The sequence below is a fragment of the Lactuca sativa genome, chromosome 1, assembly GCF_002870075.4.
Source record: "Lactuca sativa cultivar Salinas chromosome 1, Lsat_Salinas_v11, whole genome shotgun sequence".
Taxonomy (NCBI): Eukaryota; Viridiplantae; Streptophyta; class Magnoliopsida; order Asterales; family Asteraceae; genus Lactuca; species Lactuca sativa.
In genome coordinates, this window is record NC_056623.2 from 147,051,386 (window position 1) to 147,068,005 (window position 16,620).

The window sequence follows — 16,620 nt, forward strand, 5'->3', positions numbered from 1 at the left end:
AAAAGATTTGGCTACTCATTAGCCGTTTTACCAAACAGTTTCCTTCAAATGATTTTTATAAACATTTTATATGTTTTAAACTCCTTATTACACTGTACCTCTTACTCTGTTTATCATATTTCAAACTTATTTACAACAGTGTTTCAAACAAATGTTCCTTATACTTATATTGTTTTATCAAACTTATGCCTTCAAATGGTTTTATAAATTGACATCAAGTCGATCTTTCCTTAAAACTAATATTTATGTTTCAAATGTTTTACCAAACTTATTTATGCTTTTATATTACAAATTGCATGCCCATATATGTATAGACGTATAAATAATGTTTAAAGGGCTTAGGAAGGCTATCCACCTTGTTTCCTTTTCCTCGATTTGGATGTGGTCTGATAGGATTTTGGGTGACCATCCGAAGGTCGTTTCCATATTAATTATATATCAAATATACATATATAGACATAAAAGTACTTCCATAATCATACGTACTAAACAAAATGTTAACAAGTTACCATCGGGGTAACACAGAATCATACTATTACAACTGCTAGATCAATGAGTCAGTTCATTCATGAGTCTATATTAGGACGAGAACATATACAATTATACTAGAACGCTTACATGACAATACTTGCTAGATAAAGAGATCACACATTACAGCTAGCACACGTAGAACATTTCAGTACACCATAAGTACAATTACATGATCACACTTACATGAGTACGCTTTCATATACGTAGGATAGACGTCATTAGGGGCTATAGCTCAGAACCAGTTTAGGATCTAACTATACTGATAAAGCACACTACGATTGTGATTGTTATATCGAGTATACATGATCGCAGGTAATGTGGTGCTCACGGCTTGCATTCATGCAGGGGTCGTGTGTGGGTCCTAAAATCCCTCTGATAGGGGAGCGAAACAGTCTGGGATCTAGACATCACATTATACCTTATTCATCAAATAAGGCAAGTTGAGTATCGGTGTATTGATATATATACATATATATATCCAAATACTGTGGTACTTGGTAGTATTACCCTAGATTAAAGGTAATAGGTACGGTTGTAGTTTGACACTACACCATAGTACCATCTCTTTCCCATTACATTCACTTCGCGAATTTTTCATAGGAAGCGCGGCAATGTAGATGCTATCTGTTGATAAATAGTAGCCCTTTTAGAGCTACGATTTAGTACTACGTTAATTTTTCCAGTACATATTTCAGTGATAACCTCACTTAAACATAAATATACAAAAGATATTTTGAGTAATGATAGTTATACTTTGGAAAAATACATACTCTTACAAGAGACACATACACACAGAACAGTTAAGTCTTGGTAGAAGACTCCTTTTGTTACTAATAGGAATCATAGGGATTTCTAGGGATTTTCAAACATATACAGTTGAGCTACAAATATTTTCATACTTATACTCGTTTTCTTTCAAAGCAATGTCAAGTCTTAGAAATTATAAGTTTTCACAAATTAAGACACATTAATACTTATGATCTCACCAGCTTTATAGCTGATACTCGCTTTCAAAATTACTTGTATCCTCAGGTCATCATAGACAGGTACCGATGCAAGGAAAACGGAAGATGGAGCTTATTCAAGACTTATCTTTCATTTTGATTTATGCTTTAGTGTTTATCAAAATTTGTCAGAATACAATTGTATAATAATTATTTTATTAATGCAATGGATGATGTTGTTGCTTGTTTACTACTTTACATTGTTGTTGATATTATACATGACGTCCTCCGCCCCAGAACGTTTCCGCCGTTCTCGGTTTTGGGGTGTGACAGATTGGTATCAGAGCATTGTTTATAGTGAATTAAGTATATCAACCCATAAAAGATATACTAACTATAAATACATAAGGGATTAAAAATACTCTGACCAAGGGTTTATACTTTAAATAGTAAAATATTTAAGTAAGTATACGTGCTGCATTCATACTAAAATCAGTGTCACTAGGACAGTACAAAATAATTACGATTGTTAGGCAACACAAGTGGGCTTAGAGATATATGGTCAAAACTGGGAAGATATAGCCTGATCGCCTATATTATCCGAGGGTTGACTAGCATGTGCCTAAGTTTAAGTGTGTGGTTGCAACAATGCTAAAATCTTACCAACCCTACCACAATGAGAACAATAGAACATAACAATAAATTTAAAATACTATAGGTGTATTTTGGTGTTACTATAAGTACTTTATACTTGAGAATTAAAAACAGGATCTTCATTACTAAGTTGATAGCTGCTAAGTGGATACACTGAGGCTACATGTAATTAGGATGTTATAGACTCAGAATCTGTGATAATTTTACCTTACCCCTATTCTGTGTGAATAAGGAGTTAAGGTCACTTATTCAAAGGTCTATCATGTTTAGATTACACATAGCTGGTATGCACTTCACAAATAGCGATGTAACTAATGAAGGTTTTCTAAATAATTATCTAGATAGTTCGTCTAATAATTATCCTCTTACCCTAAATTCTCGCATAAAAATCATAGCTGGACTCCATCCCCGTGACAACCAGTATCTTCCGAATGAAGTCATAGCTGGTTGGTTTGGAGAAGAACCAGAGAACGATCATCCTATCCCCTTGGATGATCACCGTGATGAAGACTTTTCTTATGATGCTAACTCCGAACCAGAGGTTGAGAACCTACCCCAAGCAGCTCCTTTCCAATTCCTAACCCTCGTCCGACTTTTCATGGCCCGACCCTGAGTGAGTGGAATGCTTGGAAACATGGAGCCAAGGACAAGATCAGCCTATGCCATTTAAATAGCGACTGAAGCTTTTACGACTTGAGATTCAAGGTAGGACAGCCTACATCAGATTTCAGAAGTAGTAGCCTATGCTAGAATGCATACCCTCCACACCATTCATCTAGAGGATACTCATGAGAGATCAGAGAGAAACCATGAAACCCTGCTGCAAACACTGGCTGAATCACGAGCCGAAGTCTAAGAGCTCCGAGTACGCCAGATGGTGTGCGAAAGACACCTACTTGACAATGGAACGTCAATTGGTTGAACTGAGAGTTCATCAGAGGAATGACTGTCGCCCGTAGTAGACGCTTTACTTTATTTCCCTTATAACAAGAAACCGTATTTTTCTGTCTATGCCCGATGTGGTATTTTCTATGAAATTATCTTGATTCCGTAAGTACTTTAGTTAGGTCTTTATGCTGTTAGGAACTATCTTCCGAGGATATGATGTAAGACCTTCACAAGGTCATTTTCCAAAATCTTTACATCGTGAATATCAAAGATATTGACAGCCGGCTAACTTATGCGTCATTCTTCATTCAAGTACCTTTATCTTACTTTCATTGGAGTCTATCTGAATCATACTTTAGTCAAGTCATTGGACTATGGTGATTTATTCAGGAGACACTTCCAAGTCTCCTTCAGTGGTTGGATCTTGTTATTCACCAACCCACGATACCTCAGCTCGAACGACAAACGTCTTGAGACCATTCTACGAACATACTTCCAGTCCGTACTAGGACTACATCATGGAGATGTAGGTCAAACCTTCGCGAACATACATTCGTTCTTTAACTAGGGCTGCATCATAGAGATAATCATGTCGTCATCCGAAAACAACCAGCCAAGCAACGAGACCTCTACTTTTACTATCGACGCCACTACATTACAAGCTGCAGTAGCAGCTGCGGTGACAACTTTCCTTACACACATCAACACAGGCAACACAAACAAGACTGAAAAAGGAGTCGAGAGTTCCGATGATAGTACAAAACCGGGAAACCAACAAATGGCAATAGTCATGGACTTGCGAAGCCTAAAGACCGAAAGGAAGAGACGATATCGTAAAGCCCTAAGGGAGCGCAGAGCCCAAAGACTTGCCATTCCACCACCACCAGTGGCAACTTCGGCATAACGCTTTAGAAAGCAATTTCCAAGGTGGAGTAATGAGGAAGGCACTCGTGTCCACATAACACTGGCTAAACACCGAAATCCCGTCACCAAGGCTAGTACTAGCCAGTCATGCCACCAATGCGGTGAGATAGGGCACTTCAAGAAGGATTGCCCGATAACGCAGAACTCTGGCGCAGACGAGAAGATTCTCAGGATCACAGCTGCAGGAGAGCCTGCTCAGGAACCACGTTAATGTATTTAAGGCGTTTCGTTGTAGCAGACTTATAAACTATCTAGGACTAGTGCAACTAGAGTCTTACCTTTTTGCGAGATCCTGTCTGTATAGGAATTCTCGTGCTGCGTATACTTGTCTTTTGTAGTATATCCTATTCGCAGCAATAGTCTTGTGGTAAATCTAAAGTACTGTAACTATGTTCATGGTTGCACAGTTGTGTTTTGTCTGTAATCGTCTATGATTAATTCTAATGTCTTTAAAGTTTCTATATGATTCCGACATTATCATACAATCAGATTCAATTTGATCGATGCGAAAACAGCTTCATGCGTACATCTCTTTCTTCTAGATCACTTTTTCAGCGAAGCCGTCATATCAGAACACCGAAGTACTCATTCCAGGAGTACCCCTTAGTTATTTTTCTTGCCGAAGAAATCCCCGAAGTACCACTCGTGCAGTACGTCAAGTTCAATCCAAGGATTCATATGATTGATCTATCACTGAGAATGGTATACATAAGAGTGATATATAATCAAGCTTCTACAGGTTTAGAATTGATGATTCCACTTTAACTTCTTTTTCCCCGATGGGATGTGAGCTTAAAGAAGAATCAGTTATTCGACTACCTTTTTCAACCTTAATTATATGCAACTCGTATACCCGAAATTGTGATGGTGATACCATGTATGAATTCTAATATGAACTTTAGGACGGAGAAACTGCCTACGTATATGAGTAATCACATCGTCATGTGAATAGACTTAGAACCCAGTATAACTCCCGAAAACAGATCACCCTATAGTTTAAACACCCACGGAGATACAAGAACAACACGAGCAACTTGGCGAACCACACAGAAATAGAATTAGAAGACTAGGTTTCTCACCCTAGAGAACCCCGGTCAGATTCTTCCAGAGATCGATGGATCGCATCGTATGTGCCTCGGTTATCGAGAAATCCGTCAAGATTTTCATAAGAAATCGTTATCTCTACCTCACATAAACAAAATGGTTGAGCAAACGTAAGGAAAGAATTTACTTCCAAGAATGGATCTGGAATCCGAATATCACCAGTTCGAGTGTTAGGGGAGGATGTCCGAAAGACTATCTCCTAAACCCGATACGGACACTTCGAGTTCGTAGTGATACCTTTCGGATAGGACCAATACGCCCATGGTTTTCATGAGTTAAATGAAGGGTTACATCTTTCTTACTTGGATCAATTCGTCATTTTCCCCATGAGATGACTTACTTATCTACCCTCGTAGTAAGAAGAAAGCCCATGGTAACAATCCTACAGTGGAACTTTTAGCAAAGTTCTCTAGGCACGAGTTTTGAAATTGAAGAGTCAAATTTCTAGGACACACTGATAGTTGTGTGAGAAATTTTGAGTACTCTCTCAATTAGTCAAAACCGTTGAGCATTTATCAACACCAGAGACTCCGACAGTTCTTCGCCAGATTCTAGGTCTTACCGACCTACCGCATTAGTTCATTCAGAACTCCTCGCAAGCTACAGAAACTCGTACGACTTTTACCCAGCAACGGGTGGCCTTTGACTGGGAAATTACGTAAGAAAAGGAACCTTTGATATTCCAAGTGAGTGACCAAGTTCTTTAGGATAACTCACTCTGGGAATGGATTAATACGCTTCGTAAAGCGTGGGAATCTAAATCCAAGTTAGACAGGACCTCCGAGATTCTTATCAGAATCGGTCATGTGCCTCACACAAACAAGACCTACTCCGCGAACTCAGTAACGTACTTTCTACTCTTCGCATCGTGAAACCATACCTTTCCGTTAGGACTCTTGCAAGTCCACTCGTCAAGATCCTCGCCTTCGTATTAGAACCGTAGTGACCCTTGACCGAGAGGTCAAGCGGACGAAGAAACGCCATCGCCAGTTAGTGAAGGTTCATTGGAATGCCAACCGAGAACCCGTTATCACTTAGGTACGCTAGAACCAATCGATTAGGAAGTTTCCTCCTCACGACTCGATCATTCGTGCATACTTCCTTGCTTAAATTCTAATTTCGGGACGAAATTCCCTTTAACGGGGGGATGATGTGACAACCCGATATTTCGAGACAATGTAATGTAAACCAATCAAATTTAGGTCAAAATATAACTTTCCTAAAATCTTGTTTGGGTTAAATAAAGTAGTAGGAATCGTATCAAGGTTTTCGTACATATAAAGAACCCTAAAATCCGAGTTATAACGAAGAAGTTATGACCAACCGAAGATTCTCGGCAAAACCGGCATCAGCGATTAAATGAAAAACGCGAAATTTCGATGCAATAGTTTTTAGCCTTAAGTATCTAAATGAAAGTTATAGATAACCTCAAACCGTGAGCATACATAAAAAGAACGTCCAAATCTGACTTCGTATGAGGAAGTTATGATTTTTCCAAGATTCGGGTATAGCAGTAGACAGCTAAAAACTCGAAATAGAGCTCGAGATACTTTTGACCAAAACAACCTAAATGAGAATCTAAGGTCTCAACATTAGTAGCGCAACAGCGAAAAGTCTGACGAAAACGGACACCGGATGAAGAAGTTATGGATTTTTAACTGAATTATCGCGTCCCGGCCCGTTAAAAATATATAATTAAAAATAAATTCAGAATTTGCCATTGAAGTCTAAACGAGAGTTGTAGATCATATTTTTAGCTACGCGTGCATATAAAGAACGTCGAAAACGGAGCTCGTATGCGAAAGTTATGGATTTTACAAGTTCGGGGTCCAAAATCCGATGCTGTCAGGCTTGCCACGACGTGGCACAAGCTTGCCGCGACCCGGCAGGTGACTGAGGGCGTCCAATCAATGGAAGAGGATAGGTTTGACTCCCCACGACGTGGCCATCACTTGCCACGACGTGGCACACCCCAAAAATGCCCCTATAAATAGATTTCAAGGGTTCCGAGCTCCATTGCTCAGTTCCTTTCTTTCCCGCGTCGAAACTCTGCGTTTAAGCCCCCGAGACCCTCCCAAAGCCTCGGTTTTCACCTTCAAGTCCCCAAAGGAAGGTTTCGTATTCCCGAGATTCCCGAGAATCCCGATATTTTCCCGCGTTTTCAACTCTTCCTGTCGAAGTTCTGCTCGATTCTTCTCTCGACTATTTCAAATCAACCACTTCAATCAAGTGAGTTCATACCCCTTAAATAATATTTTAAGCTACTTTTAAATGCTTTATGGGGGGGATACAAGTAGAATAATGCTACTTATTATGTCAATTGCATGTGATTAGTAAGTAGGAGTATATTACTTATTACATCAATCACATGTGATTAATATACAACATTCAAAAGATTTGGCTACTCATTAGCCGTTTTACCAAACAGTTTCCTTCAAATGATTTTTATAAACATTTTATATGTTTTAAACTCCTTATTACACTGTACCTCTTACTCTGTTTATCATATTTCAAACTTATTTACAACAGTGTTTCAAACAAATGTTCCTTATACTTATATTGTTTTATCAAACTTATGCCTTCAAATGGTTTTATAGATTGACATCAAGTTGATCTTTCCTTAAAACTAATATTTATGTTTCAAATGTTTTACCAAACTTATTTATGCTTTTATATTACAAATTGCATGCCCATATATGTATAGACGTATAAATAATGTTTAAAGGGCTTAGGAAGGCTATCCACCTTGTTTCCTTTTCCTCGATTTGGATGTGGTCTGATAGGATTTTGGGTGACCATCCGAAGGTCGTTTCCATATTAATTATATATCAAATATACATATATAGACATAAAAGTACTTCCATAATCATACGTACTAAACAAAATGTTAACAAGTTACCATCGGGGTAACACAGAATCATACTATTACAACTGCTAGATCAATGAGTCAGTTCATTCATGAGTCTATATTAGGACGAGAACATATACAATTATACTAGAACGCTTACATGACAATACTTGCTAGATAAAGAGATCACACATTACAGCTAGCACACGTAGAACATTTCAGTACACCATAAGTACAATTACATGATCACACTTACATGAGTACGCTTTCATATACGTAGGATAGACGTCATTAGGGGCTATAGCTCAGAACCAGTTTAGGATCTAACTATACTGATAAAGCACACTACGATTGTGATTGTTATATCGAGTATACATGATCGCAGGTAATGTGGTGCTCACGGCTTGCATTCATGCAGGGGTCGTGTGTGGGTCCTAAAATCCCTCTGATAGGGGAGCGAAACAGTCTGGGATCTAGACATCACATTATACCTTATCCATCAAATAAGGCAAGTTGAGTATCGGTGTATTGATATATATACATATATATATCCAAATACTGTGGTACTTGGTAGTATTACCCTAGATTTAAGGTAATAGGTACGGTTGTAGTTTGACACTACACCATAGTACCATCTCTTTCCCATTACATTCACTTCGCGAATTTTTCATAGGAAGCGCGGCAATGTAGATGCTATCTGTTGATAAATAGTAGCCCTTTTAGAGCTACGATTTAGTACTACGTTAATTTTTCCAGTACATATTTCAGTGATAACCTCACTTAAACATAAATATACAAAAGATATTTTGAGTAATGATAGTTATACTTTGGAAAAATACATACTCTTACAAGAGACACATACACACAGAACAGTTAAGTCTTGGTAGAAGACTCCTTTTGTTACTAATAGGAATCATAGGGATTTCTAGGGATTTTCAAACATATACAGTTGAGCTACAAATATTTTCATACTTATACTCGTTTTCTTTCAAAGCAATGTCAAGTCTTAGAAATTATAAGTTTTCACAAATTAAGACACATTAATACTTATGATCTCACCAGCTTTATAGCTGATACTCGCTTTCAAAATTACTTGTATCCTCAGGTCATCATAGACAGGTACCGATGCAAGGAAAACGGAAGATGGAGCTTATTCAAGACTTATCTTTCATTTTGATTTATGCTTTAGTGTTTATCAAAATTTGTCAGAATACAATTGTATAATAATTATTTTATTAATGCAATGGATGATGTTGTTGCTTGTTTACTACTTTACATTGTTGTTGATATTATACATGACGTCCTCCGCCCCAGAACGTTTCCGCCGTTCTCGGTTTTGGGGTACTAAGTGCACCATCTTTACGGACCACAAGAGCCTCCAGGACATCTTGAATCAGAAGGAGCTGAACATGAGACAACGAAGATGGGTGGAATTGTTAAACGACTACGAATGCGAGATCAAGTACCACCCAGGCAAGGCCAAGGTGGTAGCTGACGCATTAAGTCGGAAGGAATACACAAATCGCCGTATGAAAACGCACTCGATAACCATTCAGTCTCATCTGACCGTTCAAATTGCATCAGTCCAGGCAGAGGCTATGAAAGCGGAAAATAGAACTAGCGAGGCATTACGCGGAATGGAGAAGAACCTGGAAGTCAAAGAGAACGGGGTATACTACTTCATGAACCGTATTTGGGTTCCAAAAATCGGAGGATTCAGAGAGACCGTCATGAAGGAAGCCCACAAGACACGATACTCCATTCATCCTGGTTCGGACAAGATGTATTTGGACATTAAGCAGCACTATTGGTGGCCTAACATGAAGGCGGAAATCGCAACTTATGTTAGTAAGTGCCTTACGTGTGCCAAAGTAAAAGTGGAATACCAGAAACCTTCCGGATTGTTACAGCAACCGGCAATCCCTGAGTGGAAATGGGAGGGGATTTCTATGGACTTCGTGACCAAGCTGCCCAAGACGTCGGACGGATTGGACACCATATGGGTAATAATCGACCGACTGACGAAATCTGCCCATTTCCTGCCCATCAAAGAGTCCTACAAGATGGAGAGGCTGACGCGTTTGTACCTACGAGAGATTGTAAGACTTCATGGAGTGCCAAAATCTATCATCTCGGATAGGGACAGTAGGTTCACGTCACGCTTTTGGCAGTCGCTCCACAAGGCCATGGGAACTCATCTTGATATGAGCACCGCGTATCACCCACAAACGGACGGTCAAAGCGAACGAACCATTCAGACGCTTGAAGACATGCTTCGTGCATGTGTGATAGACTTCGGAAAGTCTTGGGATACCCACCTACCGTTGATCGAGTTTTCATATAACAACAGTTATCATTCGAGCATTAAAGTGGCCCCTTTCGAAGCACTGTACGGGCGTAAATGTAGATCACCGTTATGTTGGGCTGAAGTAGGTGACACCCAGCTAGCAGGAACACATATGTCGGATAGGGCAATGATAGGACCGGAAATCATTCGCGAGACCACAGAAAAGATTGTCCAGATCAAAGCTCGATTACAGGCATCGCGTGACCGGCAAAAGAGCTACGCTGATAAACGGCGAAAGCCCTTAGAGTTCCAGGTCGGTGATCGAGTATTATTGAAGGTCTCACCCTGGAAAGGGGTTATACGTTTCGGAAAACGAGGAAAGCTAAACCCACGGTACATTGGACCTTTCGAAATCGTCGCCCGAATAGGTCCGGTAGCCTACAGACTACAACTACCCCCGGAGCTAAACGGTGTGCACCCCGTGTTTCATGTTTCTAACCTGAAAAAGTGCCTATCAGATGAAACCCTTGTCATTCCTCTTGACGAAATCGAAATCAATGAGAATCTCCTGTTCGTCGAAGAGCCAATCGAAATCATGGACAGGGAGGTGAAGCGTACTAAACAAAGTCGCATCCCGATCGTGAAGGTACGGTGGAACGCAAAGCGTGGGCCAGAATTCACGTGGGAACGTGAAGATCAAATGAAGCAGAAGTACCCTCACCTATTCTAATAATTCTCAAATCTAGCTTTCAAACAGAATTTCGGGACGAAATTCCCTTTAACAGGGGGATGATGTCACAACTGTGAATTTTAAGCTATGTAATCTATACATTCAAGTTAATGTGAATCAAAAACTTTAATCAAATACAAGACACAAGTACTATAGATAGTCATCAAACAATTGGAGACCCTAGAAGTTTTGGTTAAGTCCATTTGGACTAAGACTTCCTTATTGGATCCAAATGAACCAATAAGCTTCCAATTAGACTATCATGGGCTTAGAACCCTAATTGGGCTCTAATTGGACCCACTCTTATTTATTTTAACATTTTAGGTCATGTTAGACCTATAATGAAATGAATTGGAAGATTTGGGCCAAGGATAACCTAATCTAGCCCAACAAAATATAAAAATCATATTATATTTTTTTTTTTGGACCAAAAATCATTCAACTTAACTCCTATGTGGGCTTAGGGGCAATAGAGCCCAAAAACCTTTTCTTCCTTCCCAAATTTCGGCCCAAGAAAAGCCCAAGAGGGGGAGTTGACTATTACCATGCCACCTCATTTTTATCTCTTGGTTTTCCATGCAACATATCTCATATCTCTATGCATATATCACTTCATGTCTATTCCTCTCTCTTTTTCTTCTTGTTCTCGGCCAAAACCCAACACACACACACACACAAATATCTCACAAACACTCTCTAGATTACTCAAGAAACCATCCTCCCTCTTCACTTAAAATCTCGAAACTTTGCTTGTGCATCAAGAGGATTTCAAGGAAATATCATCACTTCTTGGTAAGTCACACATATCTAAGAAATTTATAACTCTTTTTCTCATTATTAGATCCTCTCTCTTAAACAATTTTGGTAATCATGCACCTAGAAAGCTCCTTAAACTCGAGATCTACATCAAGGAAAGCTAGGGCCGAAAATCACTTCATTTTCCTTCCATTTTCTTTACAAAACCGAGCCCCCACACCCAAGGTGAGATTCATACCCCTATTTTCTGTTTTTATGAGTTTTTGTGGGGGGGAATACAAGTGAAAGTGTAGATCTATATGTATTTGTATGCCTTGTATGATTTCCATGCTTATATGTATGCTTTTATGTGTTTTTATGTTGGATCTAGCCTTAAAACTCATCAAAACCGAGATATATCTTGTGTTAAATGATTTTAGCTTCAAATATATTTCTAAACACAAAGAGCTTCAAGAAAAATGGCTAAGTGGGTTAGTGATAATTTTCTTTGGGTTAAAAACACAAATTTTGGGCCTAAAATGTGAAAAATGCAAAAATAAGGGCCCAAATTGACATTTCACAGATTCTGATGGATGAAGTGTGCCAAAACAGTTTCTATAAATAAATTTCTGGAAATATACTCATTTGGGGGATTAAAAACATAAATTTCAAGCTTATTGGGCTAAAAATGAAAATTTCGGCCCAATAAGGCCCATTATGCGAATTTTTCTGTTTTGGAGGGCCAAAACTGTAACTTTCTGTAAAATAGTGGACTATAAGTGTTCCAAATCCTTTTCAAAGGTTTAAAATGCTTTTTAAATTTAAAAAGGACCAAAGTTGCAAAACTTTTCCATTTTGGGCCAAAATTGTCAAAATTGCGAAAAGATGGGCTAAACCGAGAAAAACTGCATTTTCAGGGACTTAAACTGCTTTCTTTGAAAAATATGCTGGAAAATATTAATTTCAATAATTTTTGGTGTTAAAATGTCAAGAAAAATAGTTTAAGGACCAAACCGGTAAATATTTAAATAAAAGGGTTGAAAATGCAAATTTTACAATTAATGAGAGGCTGAAAACAGAAGTATTCCAAGGCTGATTCAATGTGTACCATTTGATCAAATAATGACACCTCGACTATCAACGAAATACAACTCATTACAATACCAAAAGTCGTTGTTAAACGAATTGGCTCGGTCTCGAGCCAATGGAAACCTACAACTACTAACTCCTTGATACATACAAATAATGATTGGTAATACATATACATACGAGTGTGCACAGACGTCTACGCACCATCTTCGGGCCCCAAAAGTGTAAAATCTTGTTTGTTGGGCCTAGCTAGCCCAATGACCTGATCTTAAGGCCCGAAGACATTTTTTTTTCTACGAAGTGTTGAGTTTCACCGACTTGGCACAACGTAGGGTGACTTTCAATGGCTTGTACCACTGGTCCCCAAGGGTCCATGGTATTGCTAGAAAAGTCTACACATTTTACGAGGCGGGTCGGGGACCCCTCGCACGCATATTTTCCCCAGCCGGTTAATGGAGTTACCGGGGTCTTCGTGACCTCTTTCTCTTCGGATGTGGGACTACACATAGTCCGGGCGATTGGATAACGTGATTAGTACGGACGACGCCTTCGGGTTCGTTAGTACAACTATAAACTGGGCGTTTGTGTAATGCGGGTTTGTAGTAAATAATCAATGCTCGAGAACCTTCCAACGTCGCTTGGGACCGATACTGCTATTCTCATAATGTTTTCAACGCAACTCAATGGATTTCAAAAGAACTAGGGGAACATCGGGTTTCCCTAGGGTTTTCATTACATACAGATTTGAAACGCATACATCTTCAACGAACATTTTTTTTACAAGTATAGAAACAAACAAGCATACCTATGGATCTTCACAAACGTTTTCGAAAGCTTTTCTTTTCAGAAAATATCGGATTTTCTGGTGGTTTTTCAAACAATATAAACATTCGATTTCAAACACTACTTATGAACTCACCAACATTTCATATGTTGACGTTTTTCAAAATACTTGTATTCTCAGGGAACCAGTGAATCAAGGGAAATCATGCTCAGTGACGGTTGCAGTTTATTTTTGAATGAACCAAACAACATTAATTTTTGGAAATGTAATGTCTTAAACAATGTATGACATGTAAACACTACTGGTTGTACTATGTTGATGAATGGTGACGAATGTTGTTTTGTTTCATATATATTCAATGTTATGGTATTCAATTGAGTCACGACAGCCCCCGAACGTTTCCGCCGTCTGGTTCGGGGGTGTGACAGGTTGGTATCAGAGCTTTGTTTATAGTGAACTAGCATGTCGAGCCATACATTGATATGCAACTATAAACCAAAAAGAGGGACTAACATAACTCTGAACAAAACAAATGAATAAAATACACTTGCCTGCATTAGGAGTAAGGACCTAACGCTGAATCAAACACCATAATACTGGTATCTCGGTTAATTCGGGACTGTTCTTAGTGATACCAAGGAGTGAATGTAGCCTGATCAACTACATTCTCTCCAAGGTAAAACTAACACATGTCTTGATGAGATCGGAATAGCCAGGGAACCTAAAAAATTTTACCCTCTATCACTCAAAAAGAGAATATTTGCTTGGTCCGTGTAATAGTCATAGTACCCTAGGAATAATGTAGCAAAATTACGTACTCGCGCAGACAGCATGGCTGGTTTTCATCACCCTGGAGACCCCTACTTCCCTAATCAGGGAAACAACGGGTGGCTAGAGGAGGAGGAGGAGCCTGAGGAGGAGCAGCCGGGTATCCAGTTTCATCAGGCCTTAGTAGCTCACGGGATGCTGGTGGATGAACCGGGAGAGAATCCAGGAGAAGCACACGACGTCGGACCCGACGAATATATAGACACCGACTACGAATTTGGAGAGGTCGACGATGACGACGAGGAGGGTCAGGTCGGGGACCAGGACCCCATCCCGCCATGCGAGGACGAGGCACAACCAGATCACCCTGCCCCACCAGTGAACCCCCCAAGAGAGAACCGTTCCCTCGAAGCTGAGATCGCTGCACTGCGACAACAGCTGTATGCTATGGAGGCTCGGGCAGTGCAAGCAGAGCATGAGAGGGATGAGGTTATAGGAGACATGGCAGAGATGGCGCAGCTGCTGGCGCAACATTTCGGCATATGACTTCGACACCACCTCCTGACGCAGCTGATCGCGGTTAGGAATAGACTTATCATAGTAGGTTATTAGGAACTATGTTATGTACTCCGGCTCTATGTTTAAGTGACTACACTACTCATGGAGCCGTTATGCTGTCGGATTAGTGTTACTTATGTATGCTCCTATGAGCAAATTTTCTTGTACTAAACACGGATAATATTAATAAACTTTTGTGTGTTTTGCTATGATATTCTCAGTTGTTATGTGTTGAGGTGTTATGATTATATGCTTGATGATAGTAATGCTTAGGTTCGTACCCTACACCTAGTTAGTAGGATCATAACCTCACCGAAACCACGTACGCTCAACCTCTTTCCGTTTCATGACAGAAAGATGCCTCGCCCAGCTACTCGCGGAAATCCCGAACCAACCCCGCCGGAAGTTGACTCCACTGCTTTCCAGGCAGCCGTGTCTGCTGCGGTCACGGCAGCTATGGCACAACTTCACCGAGGAAACAACGGAGGAGGCAATGGTCAAGGATCCGGAAGTTCGAACAACGGGACGAACCAAGGACTCACTAAAACGTGCACCTACAAGGATTTTGCGAACGCTAAACCCCGAACTTTCAACGGTACCGGAGGAGTGATCGCCCTAAAGCGATGGATCGAGAAGGTAGAGTCGGTATTCGAGATATGTGAGTGCCCCGAGCAGATGAAAGTGAAGTTCGCGGCCTGCACTTTTGTGGACCAAGCACTCACTTGGTGGAATGGCCACATAGAAGCTATGACACTCCCTGTCGCCAACTCTATTCCCTGGGCAGAGATGAAAGAGATGTTGACGGCTGAGTACTGCCCCCGAGGCGAAATACAGAAGATGGAGCAGGAACTATGGAATCTCACGGTGCAGAATGGGAACATCGATGCTTACATATCGAGATTCAGCGAACTATCTCTGTTGTGCCCGGGTATGATCACATCAGAGGGGAAGAAGATTGAACGATTCATTTGGGGATTGACATCCCCCATTCAAGGGAACGTGATAGCTGCGAACCCTGAAACTTTTGACAGTGCGAAGAGATTGGCAAAGAGACTGTATGATCATAACCACAAAAAGGGCGAGAAACCGGTAGAGACTGAGAAGAAGAAGGAGAGTGATGGTAAGAAAGGATGGAACAACAAGAGGAAGGGGCGTCAAGGTCCCGAGACCTCTAAAAGGCAGCAAACGGTGGCAGTTCACGCTGTCACTGCGCCGGTACCAGTCACCTCACATGCTCCAGCCTCAGCTGCTTCAAATACTTCAAGACCCTATTCCGGCACTCAACCCAAATGCAACAAGTGCGGTTTCCATCACCAAGGAGAATGTAGGGAGTTCCATTGCACCAGTTGCAACCGAAGGGGACACACTGCAAAGTACTGCAGGACTTATCCTTCTCAGAATCAGAGTCAGGGAAACAACCAGAACAACAACAACAACCACCGCAATACCAACAACACCAATGCCGGCGGCAACAACGCAGGGCCTAGCCACACCTGTTTCGGGTGTGGAAGGACGGGACATTTCCGTCGAGACTGCCCTAACAACAACAACAACTCAGGAAACAGAGGAACAGGAAGAATGCTGACTATGGGTCAGAGTGATGCAGTTCAAGATCCCGCAGTTATGACCGGTACGTTCCTCCTAAACCACACTTATGCATGCATCTTATTTGATACCGGAGCGGAGCGAAGTTTCGTAAGCGAGAAGTTTAAACATTTACTAAAACAACAACCCCAAAAGCTAAATGAAACCTATACGGTGGAAATGGCCAATGGG